Source organism: Ixodes scapularis, unplaced genomic scaffold (assembly GCF_016920785.2).
Source record: "Ixodes scapularis isolate PalLabHiFi unplaced genomic scaffold, ASM1692078v2 PGA_scaffold11__112_contigs__length_91849675, whole genome shotgun sequence".
NCBI classification, from domain to species: Eukaryota; Metazoa; Arthropoda; class Arachnida; order Ixodida; family Ixodidae; genus Ixodes; species Ixodes scapularis.
Window position 1 is genome coordinate 76745372 of NW_024609837.1, and position 11723 is coordinate 76757094.

The window sequence follows — 11723 nt, forward strand, 5'->3', positions numbered from 1 at the left end:
CCGTATCTACCCCTATCTGGCAAGATTAATCAGGGTGACGAAGATTCCAGGGAAGTTGACTAACTTCTGTCAAATCGTGGACCGGCAAAAAAAGAAATGAAATACAAACGAATGTTTTCTTTTTTGTAAATGTTGGCGGAGTAACGTTTTTTCTTTCGTTTTTTTTTAAGTGGCTTTGTGGCGCACTCTCGAATTCTTAATGTCGTCGTCTGTCTCCACCGACTTAAACAGGGTGTTTGATTTTATTGCGAACATACTTTTTTGAAGAAAGGGAAAAGAGTGAGACGAGTGCCGCCACACGGGGAGTTCGCTAATTAGCTGAACTGTTTTAATTACCTTTTTGAATGTTGTTTAATGGGCCATGTTGCAATTGCAGTATTGTCAACAATTACACTGAGAGGTCAGACCACTTGAAATCATTTGCTAAAATTTCGTAGTTTTAAGATATCATCCAATTTTCACAGAATTTAAACCAATTTAAAAATGCGCCCTCGGGGAGTGCCGCAGGCTCCTCCCACATAGCCGCTTATAAAAGAGACGTAGCAGATCCAATCTTGTCGCCACTATCTCGGCAGCGTGTCCTTGGTAAGTACCAAGACGCCGCAAGATAAGATGTAACTGATTCGGCTACGTCAGTCTTTTGAATGTCATGGTGGACAGGACTTATGGTGCCCTTCTTGGGCGGTATTTCGAAATCGCGCTAAAAAAAGCGTGAAAATGCATCAATTATTACTAAAATGATTTTATATTTTTTGCTAATTATACTATTTGGCCTAGTCTTTACATTTAATTGCCATCAATAGTGCATTTAAATATGACCCCTAAAATCAATCATTAAAAAATTAATTAACAATTTTTATCGACTGGCCGGCTCATCATGACGATTATCCTCTTATCTGATGTAGGCCGAACCTAATAAATACATGGTGAAGACGGCATTCGTTAAACTCGTAACCCCATTTATAAAAAAAATATAGGTATATATATATATGTTCGAATTAACATCACAGACCCTCCATAGTTAGTTTAGCTTTATGATGTCTGCACCGGCTTTAAGAAGTCCCGACAACCAATACGCATGACGAAGATCATGACTCCTTGAGCAAAGAGCAACTAACACTTTATTCATTCTGCTACACGACGCAATTTTTTTAACACCAGTATAGTCACAATCTTTCACTTTGTAAGAAAATAATATTGCGACTGGCTGAGAAGCTTATAGGGCAGCTTTGACGTAAGACTATTTTGATGTCAATGTGCTTATATAACTTGAAAAACTTTAAGACAGCGACTAGAGGGCGATCATCCTTGCAGCAAGATAATTATTGCGGCTGAGTCAAGCTTATCTACCTCTTGGGAAATCAGTATTACGCGTGAAAGGAAAAACGGATTCCTTAGTTGTACACTTAAACAACTATGTTCTGATGAAATACCGATTGACACTTTGAGAAACTTCCATTCGAATGATCATAAAAAAAAATATATATATTTATTTATATGTAGGGTGTCTCAAGCGGTTTTATAACGAGCCTGCAACTTTGGCGCTTCCACATAGAACACTCAAACACCTCACCAAATGTGCACTGAGGAGGCCAGTACTACCATGTGAAATCACATGGTGTAGTTATTTTCATGTAAAAAAATTTAGAGCAAACAGATCTTTGTTGAGTACACGTTTACGCGCGTTCACAAACGACCGAGTTACCGACGCTTTGAACATGTGGCGCCATCTCCTGATATGGGCAGGGAACAGACGACACACTCTGTGGTCTGCTCGCTACGCCTAGTGGACGATGGCGGCATAAGTTAATAGCGTTGGTACCTCGATCGCCTGCGAACTCTCCTAACGTGGACTTTAACAAGTTAACACGTTTTTCTACTCTGAGTTAAAAAAAAAAAAAAAAAAAAAACTGCGCCTTGAAATTTTATGCTGTAAAACTAACCTGGTCAGTGCACATTCGGTGATATATTTCGCTTGCTATGTGAGGTCGCCAGTATTTTTTTTTTCGGTTCGTTTTGCAGCGCAAAACTAGCTCGGACCCTCTCGGCTGTAGGACAGGCGTAGCACTCAACATCTCAGCTCCGCCCACTCAAGCCAATCTCAAATAGGCGTCTCTGCAAAGATGGCAACTAAAGAAACTGCTAAAGCAAATAGTAAGCAGGAAAAAAAAATAGATCGGTCATTGTGCTCAACAGTCACACGCCCATAGAAAAGATTAGAAACAATTGCTTACGCCACAGGGGTTTGAATAAAAGCGGAAGGCGTTTGCGACAGACTGTTTGCAAAACCTGTCAAAGTGCCCAGAGTTTGCCGAAGTCGAGGTGCTTGAGTAAAGTTCGCTGTATCAAACAGACATACACTCGCACGTGCAGTGACGCAAGCGAGATTCTCGAGACGAGTAAGAAAATAAAAATAAGACGAGTGAGGAGGGTCATCTTCGATTTCCACAGCCCTCTCCAAATGCACCCAGCGACGGTGGCATCTCAATGCGAGCTTGCCTTCAAGCGCCTACATTCCTCAGAGGAGGCTGTCAACGTTGAGCATATCACGGTACCAAGCAAAAACAAAAGATTCAACGAAGCAACTTGGGTGGCCGGTCTAACTCTTCGCGGAGGAAACTAAATCAGGAGTAGGCAAAGACAACATAGAGGTGTAGCATGGCCCATCGGTTTTGAGTAGCTAGTCTTGGCTAAAGTCGGTCTGATAAAAAAAAAGTGAAACGCATTGTTTTTTTTTGTTTCTTTTCTGCTCCCTCGTATTTCTTTTTCGGACACGAATGTATCTGTGTTTGTTTATTTATAAACCCATGATTCCTACCCTCTCCTCCACTGCGTTAGCCTATCGCACCCTCTGTCTTATATAATGATATTTATTTGGGTGGCAAAGAAATGCGAGGAGAAACACCCTCAAGTCAAGACTTGACAGACTCTTAGCCCCATACACTAACAGCTTCAACGAAAATTACACACATCAGCAAAATAACAAAGAAAATTGCACTAAGAAGAACAGATCCGAAATGACACAAGGGCCGAGGGAAGAGGAACAATACGAGCCGCACTCGAAACTGAAGTTTATTCGCGCTAAGGTGGATATTAGGGCCAATTAAATCATAGCATATTAAGAGAGCTCCGGAGAACATTGACCACTATGACAACTAATGAATTTTTGGTGCTGTTATTTTTAAATATGGACCAACTGGCCCGAATAAGTAACTACCTTATCAAAGCATTACACAGCCACTGTACATCGTTTCACCATACATGGAAGCGCAGCCAATGCTATACTAGCATGATTAGTCAAATAATTAGCGCTAAAAGTGCAATGTTACGGTGTTTGTAATTTTTCTTTGTTTGTTTCTTTGTAGCTTAGTTAAATGCAGAAAGTGTTTTGTGAGGTGCCGGTTTTAGTTTGTAAGCCCTTGTATATGAGTATAAAATTCACTCGGTTTAACCCCACGCAAAAGGAAATCAATCTGAAACAAAATTGACGAATTTATATAAACGTTCTTATATTTCCCTTTGTGTGAAATACGGTATTCGGCAGCCAGGAAAGAGAAGCTACTGAATGTAAGTGAGCTCCGTCAGCCCCTCCATAAGTAACGAACTGCGTTTGTTCGCGTGTCTCAAAAACTAGTGGGTTACTTTACTTGAGGTGTAATTCATTACATTTTAAAATGGACTATCCCGTGGCTGACATAAAGCCAGGAATGAAATGTGTTTAAAAACAATTCAATATGCTTGCTTCAGCATGTGACATGTTAAAGCACCCCTTTCGCAAAGCTTACATTTAAGAAGGTCAGTTATCGATCACATATTCAATCATTAGGCGTTTGTTCAATCTCTTAATTGAAAACTAGCGAAAAGTATTTTTAAACAAAAAATAAGCCAAAAGGATGTGTTCCGCGAATTTCGGAGTTCATTATCCAAACGCGCACCTTCACGATTTCACCGTATAAAGCGATAGTGGTTGGCAGGGGTGCAGGAGTGAGGAGTGACATAAACCTCGCGACATCGGGAAACATGTCATATCAAGAAAAAGGCCCAAAGGAGGGAACTCTTTTAAGAGATTTGTTCAGATCAGCGAATGTGAGAATCCGAACGCGAGCACCGCATCAGAGGCGCTCAGTTTGAAAAGAAACGCTTTGAGTAAGTTCATGCGTCAGTGTGATCTTGATGCATCATATTCTAAAGGGCCAACCATTGCGTCTCAAAACAAGGATGGTGCGCCGCCATCTTTGAAACACTTTGAGTCATGTTTCCAATGTATGGTACCACACATGAATAACATATACCCGCCCAAAAGGGGGAAAAGGAAATTTGCTTATCGCGGCTAAAAGATGGTTTTTCTAGCTGCTTTCCTGATCAATCTCTTATATCCCGATACCCTTCACATTTTCAAAGGGTAATTTGAAGGGTGAATGCCATAAATATGGCTAAATTTTTTAATCGCGTGGCGGCGTGCGCGGCCGAGCCAGTTTTGGATACTTCGACAATTCATTATTTTTTCCTTAAGCTGTGGACGCGCTGCTGCTACATCATACGAAAGACAGCCTGCACACACTGTCTTAAGCGTGTTTGCTTCCTTGTTCGAAGGTCCTGACATATTGGTGATCAGACACTGTCTGCGGATATGTTCGAAGCATACATATATACCTGAAGCAAACCTGCTTATTTCGAACATGCCGCAGGCAAACCCGCTTAATTTGAACATGCCTTAGGCGTGCACTCAAATAATTCTGTCATCTCGTCTGCCGAGAAACTCATATGTCTTTTGCATGATTTATGAACAGGGCGACTGGGTTTTTAGGGGAGTGACAACGGATGCATGCAACTTGTCACACTGCAAAATAAATATAAAAAATCTAAATTTTTATTTTGATACATTCTAACCGTTTGATAATATCTGTTTGGTTTTCTCTGCCTTTAAACTATCCGCTAACTTCAATAATAATGAATCCGTCTCGGCGTTGGGTGCTGTAGACTGACGCAGACTTCCAAGTTCAGCGTGAAGAAAATGAAGCGACCTTTTTAAACAGTCGCAAAAAAACTCGATTTATCGCAACGCCCCCCCCCCCCTCCCCCTCCCTCCTTTACCTCGAGCCATAGATAACAATCTTACCAAACCCAATGTACACTTTAAAAAAAAAGTCAAAATTTTTGTTGATGCAAAAGGTGACAAATTTCGAATCCCATTTATTATTTTTTCTTTTGTTTTTAGGAACGAATTCGCCGACATGGCAGGAGCCTGACATTATTTGTTATAAATGAAGTTTAACTCATTAATAGGAAAATTCGTCCATGCAAGAAAATTTCGAACCTCGCTTGAGACAAAAATTGTGAATCAAAAATATTTTAGAGTGTGTCTTGCATCTGTCTGAAAAGCTTGCCTTGCGCTCTGGGCGTTATTACAAAAGGCTGCAATATAACCGAAATAGTGCTGTGCGGGTTTTGCGACCGTAAGCCACATCACCGCATTCTAAGATTTGCTTTCAGATGGAGCCTGGTACAGGCTTGTCATGTTTTCCTTCTTTGATTTTTTGTATAAATTTATTAGTGCACCGATTTCCCCTGTTCAAATTAAATACAAGTGAAGAAATAAAAATGACCCCTATTTCACTACAATTTTACTCTCAGCTATCTATGCATTTTATTTATTTACAGTGCCTTATATTTTTTTTACTTTTTCAAATGTAATAAATGTATACTTTTTGCACTTTTTTCAGTATCCCAATTCTCAAAAATGGGTTTAGCTAAATTAGGTTAGCGCAACTTGATATAGAACTGACACGCTATGATAGAACTGTTTCCCTTAAAACGAAAAACGATTCGCTAAGCCTTAAACATAGCAACACCAATATTCAGGACTATTCTAAAGATGCGTATAAACTGAATCGAGGAAACTAATACAGTTGCAAATATTCCAGCAAAAAAATTTATTTCGGAAAGAAAATACAAAAATAGTTATCAAAAGTCTTCGATCGACACTCCAGCAGTATGCAGGGTGTCAAAAAAACACATTTACAGGTATTTTTTCCACGCAAAAATAAACTAGGCATCGCTGAACGCTGATTCTCCGCCAAAAGGTAGCGCTAGAGGTCACAACCAGATGCCAAAGTTTCAGCCCGATCCGATACCTTATTCAAAAAATATAAGTGATTTTCTAAAATGTTTAATAAGAAAATGGAGCCCATTTTTGCCCTTTTTCGGTTTCTCGCGCCATAGAGCCCCATGTATTCGAAAACTCCGACGGCCGCCGGTTCCCCATTGAACTTTTCAGAAAATCCCCTATAACTTTTGAATAAGATATCGGATCGGGCTGAAACTTTGGCATCTGGTTGTGACCTCTAGCGCTACCTTTAAAGCCCTGTAAATTTTCTTTTGTGACACCCTGTGTAATGGTTGTTCTGGCATTATTCCTCCAACGCAAAATGACGCTGCAACAGCCAACGTTGTATGTGCAAACTGGTATACTTATGCGAAACAAACCGCTGTTAAATACCCATATTTTAAGCCTCGCTAAAATCAAATACGCTTTCAGGTTTCTTTTTATTTTTAAAACCAACAAAATAAATTCAGCTTTTGATGTTGACGCTCAATCGTGTGGGGAAATCTTTGAGTTTTCCTTCCTTTTGACGTTTTCAGCGCAAAATTAGCAGGATATATACGGTAATATAGTGTGATAATATAGGTAATGTGAGGCCGCTCAAGTGTGTATGCTCCTCAGAAATTATTTTATACCCGTAATAAAAAACAAATACACCCTAGCTTATTTTCATAACAAATAAGAAATTACATATTCACATCGGTGATCACACAATATTTGGCGGTGTTTTCCGGCCAACAAAGTTAAGTGCAACAAAGAAACCCTGCACAAATGGAGAAATGACGCTGGACGAATGTCCCCTCTCGGAAAGCTTGTTCCGAAACAGAATCCCTTTGACGATCAAACACAACACTCACGCATCGATGCCTTGACGGACATATTGCATTGTTCCCTCTTGTGTGAGAACTGCCATATGTTGCACCAGTCTGGTTAAAACCAACATTACGAAATTTTTTCGCCATCCCCAAGCCCGACCCTTCCGGCGTCGCAAGCCTTAGACCAAAACAAGCCAGCTTTCCCTCCATTTCCTTCCTACCCTTTCCTCAACTCGACGTTGACGAGTTCCCCACGCGGCGAACGGGCCAAAGATCTTCGTTATGCCCGACGCTCTCCCGATCAGATCCCTAATCATCCTTTGCTTCCCTATAACTCCGCGCGCCAAGCCATTTAGGTGCAGCGCAGCCCATTACTCGCCCGTTGACACCACTTTGTTGACGCGTGAAATGTCGTGCTAGCTTCCGTAACTAGAGAAAGATAAAGAAAAAGGAATAGAAGGAGAGTGTAGAAAACAATATGGAACCGAGAGTGCGCGCGTTTGTGCCGACGATGCCGCCTCATAATACGGGCATGGCAGGGAGCGGCAGTGCGGGTGGGTGGCACCGCCGATCTCGCGACCTAACAGCGCAAACGATGATCGTAAATTGTGCAGCCCTGTCTGGATCGCCTCAAGCTTGGCCTCATAGTTAGAAAGCGTTCGCCCAGTTGCCGTTTTTTTTTTTTTCTTGTTTTTTTTTTTTTTTTTTTCTACATTAAACGCGTTAAGCAATATTTCCGATTCGCGGGTATAGGCGAATGTTTTACCTTCCGGGTTATTTTCTATTTTTTTTTAGTCTCTCCACTTTTCATGCGCATTTCTTCTTTATACGTTATGCCTTTAGACTGGAGTTACTTTATTTACAGCTTACGACCCCATAATGACGGCGTTATATTATTACCGAAGAGGATAACGGTGATCTGATAGCGGTGTCGGGCTTTGCAAGCTTCGTGGCGAATAATAAAGGCGCACAGAGTCACGATTTCGCTGACAATATTATGAAAATTAAACGTTTGTCAGGCTAATATGATATAGGTTGTTAATTTTGTTTGATAAGTGCACTTACGCGGGTGATGATAACTGGGTGGTTTAATATGACATTGAACACGCGTGTTGGGGTGGGTGTTTTAGTTTGCCTGAAGAAATTCTAGATTATCGCCCCCTTTCCGCAATAAACAAACATAGTTTTTTTTCTAGAAAACAAATTTCTTCTTTTACCAAGGGGAGTCAGGTGGAAACTCTATTTTGGCTGTTTCATGCCTGTAGCCAGTTCTCTCAGTGGTTATTAGAAGGTGAAAGCGAGATCACTCACCGTAGGTGCCTGCGTCGTGTTCACAATTATGAGCCCGTGTATTATACTGGCTGGTTTACCCCACTGCGCTGTCTATGACATACACGCCCAGCTTTTTTTCTCCTACATCTTATTAGACCTTCACCATGCTAAACAAACTGAAATTTAAAATAAATGTATTTAGTTTGTACCGGAAGCGTTTAAACGAATTTTATAACAACAGGATGTTCCTTGGGGGAGGGGGGGGGGGGGGGGGGGGAGGGGGCTGGAGGGAGCTATGCACAAAGAAAGCATGGCGGACGACGATCATGGGCCAGAAGCGGCGAGGTGCCGATGCTTCATCGCACAGGAATCCAAAAAATACCAACCACAAAATACAAAATGCCTTTTTTTATGTTTGTTTCGTGTTTCTTTTTTTTTTTTTTCTAAAAGCACGAGTTCGACACAAGACTGAGAAACAATGGAAGGTTGAATTCACGGCGTTTTTCTTTCCGATTTGTTCTCTCGTGCTATTTTTGGGTCCCGATTTGTTGACGAAATACCGAGACAATCTAGGAGTGGGGAAGACGAATGGTAATGTCAAGTGGCTTATGATAAAAACCGGGGTCTAACCTGTCCACCTCACCCCTCTTCCTATGGTTTGACCCCCCCCCCCTTTTTTTTTAAGGTGGTCCACGTCCCTTCTTCTATCATTTATAAGAATAAATAAAAAAAATTATTAAAGCAAAGTATGGAGAACATATAGGATCCGTCCTTGTCACAAATTACTATTTTATTTCTCTTCCTCTATCACCCTTTCACCCTTATTCGCCTAGCGCAGCTTTTTCTTTTCCTTTTTTTCCTGCCCTGACACACGTACCATCAGCGCGTTTTTTTTTTTTTTTTTGTTATGAAATTGTACACTGTTATTAATATTACCCGAGAAAACCTACTTCTACCTTCTAAATAAATATGACAAATATTAATAAAGCTAATTCTACGCAAGCAAATAGGTCGCTATACCGTTCGTGGAAACGAAAGCAACATAAATGGGTAAAGTTCACCTTAGCAACTTCTAGCAGCCTAAGAAAAAGTTTCCATACAAAATGTAAAGAACCGGGAATAAGGTTTTAATTAAATGGAGTTCTCTTTGACTCTCGTGGAAAGAAGCAACAGAATCTATTTGTTCGCCTACTTCGTAAGTCTCATTCAGTAAATTACTCAGGCGAGGACAGATCTGCTCTCTTTTGTTCTCTTATGTGAACAATAATATAAATAATAACAAATAGGTTTCTTTCGCGAAGAGTTCAATGTTTCGTACAGGGTCAGTCAAAGCCTGAGTTGGCCTGCATGACAGAAACCCAGCCGCCAGCGAAACTCTGGATAATTAACACGATATAGTTCAAACAAGATACAAGTGTCAGTTACACTTAAAGGGCTACTCCACCGTTTTTTTCATTGTCTCCGATTTGCTTGAAATTTTGCTAAACTAACCAAGAAACATTGCTGAATTAGTATCCCAAATATTAGGTCAAAATATTGTTTTTTCGCGAAGTTATTGAATTTACAGCTTGGTCTTCACGATGTTTTTCAAACTGAAAGTCTCTACTGGCAACAACAACACAGTGACGTCAGTGGAAGGCAGGGGTTAACTTTTTGGACTACAGAAGTTGTTCCCAACGGATTTGAAGCAGTTTCTTGGTTTCAAATCAGTGCTTTGGAAGCTCGCTCCCGTATCCGCGCTCCAGCACGGAACAAATGATTGGCATATTCTATTTTTAGACTACTTGCTCGACTGGCAAGCCTGCCTGCCACTGACGTCACGGCACTGAAAAGTGCGCGGATATTTGAATACTGGTTTTTGCACCATTTTCATTTGCCGATTTCACAATACCTATTATGAATTTCGCGATGCTAAATAGCATACCGGAAAGGCCGGGGAGTCAGAAAATATAGTTAGTTGAGGTAGCTAAAAAACTCGGTGGAGTACCCCTTTAAAGGTTTCGGTTATGGGTTACTGTGAAGGTCAACTTAAACAACAACCGTAAATCCAGAGGCGCGACATGCGCAGGGTTTCGGTACAGTGGCTGTAGTTTCGGTTTCGTCTTTCTTTTCGCTCAGTGATGACTTTAAAGTGAGCGACGCGGCTGTGACTCGAGCGAGACATAAAAAGAGAGGAAGAGAGGGAGACCCGTGAGGGCCGTGAAGAACGCCGGTCGGGCAGCGATTCGATGTCTACTGTAAATAGACGTTTCTTTTTATATTTCTCTACTTGATGGAGTCCTGTCAGTCATTTTTATGATAATCAACATCCGCAGACCATCGGCGTTCTCAGTCATCGGGTCCCTGACGCAATTGTAAGAAAACAACGAACTTTCACTGGCACAGTCGACAGGATTGCGCCAGCGGGCCCCGCCGGCTGGAACGACCCAGCAGATTCAGCGGACAGCGACTCCATTCAACAAGAAGAGAGGCGGCAAGTTCCTGGGCCTCAGCAGCGTTTTCAACGAATAAGACTTTGAACGCCGAGACTTCGCGTCGACGCGGCTTCGGAAGTGCTGCGGACTCACACCCCTGCGAAGCGTCCACACTACTCGGACACCGTTATCGGGCCGGACTGTTCCGATCGACAGACTGCGCGTGCTTTCCATAGGGACTTGTCAACCTTCAGAGGTAAGGTCATTATTTTGACTGGTGCCCGCCATGGAGCTACGTTGTGGTGAACGGCGTACGCCGGTTACCTCGTTGGATCGGGATGGAGCTAATGATAACGATGTCGACGAGCGAGGTGAACCGTCACCTCAGAGTAGACCAGCGGCGACCGAGCGGACGCACGAGGAAGGAATCCGGGATGGCCGTTCGAATAGCTCACTGATTGAAAGAGAGATTGAGCTCGTAAGAGAAAAAGAACGGCTAGTGCGTCTAGTGATTGAACTAGAGCGAGTTCGTGCGGAAAACAGACCCGGAACCAGTGGAGGCGGCGCAGAACTCAAGCTGAAGGAAGAGGTACTTCGCTTTTCCAGGCTCATGAGGGGTGTCTTAACACAAATGCCGTCGTCCGAATTGCTCGTACCAAGCTCGTTCGACGGTGTCGAAAATGTCTTTGCGACATATGAGGTGCCTGAGCGCCTGAGGGGCTCGCTCGAGCGACCTTATTTTACGGAGCACATGCGGGCGCTGGTGAATAGGCTGCCTGTCGGCGAAGCAAGTGATTACGGTGCGGTTAAGGAGCGAGTTCTCTTGGAACTCAGACTGTCGCCGGCTGAGTACAGGAGGCTTTTTCTCAAAACCACTAGGATGGAGAAAGAATCCTGGACTCAGTTTGCGACACGGGTTGAGAGCTGTTTTGAGTATTATGATCGAAGTCGCTCGATCGACTCTCTTGAGGGCTTGCTAGCATTAATGGTTTCTGATCGCATTAGAGAATCCTTGCCCGTCGACATGCAGACCTATGTCACGCTAAATGAGTCTGGAAAATGGCTCAAACCAGCAGAGATGGCTGCGCTGGCTGACCGTTTTGAAGAGGAAGAACGATG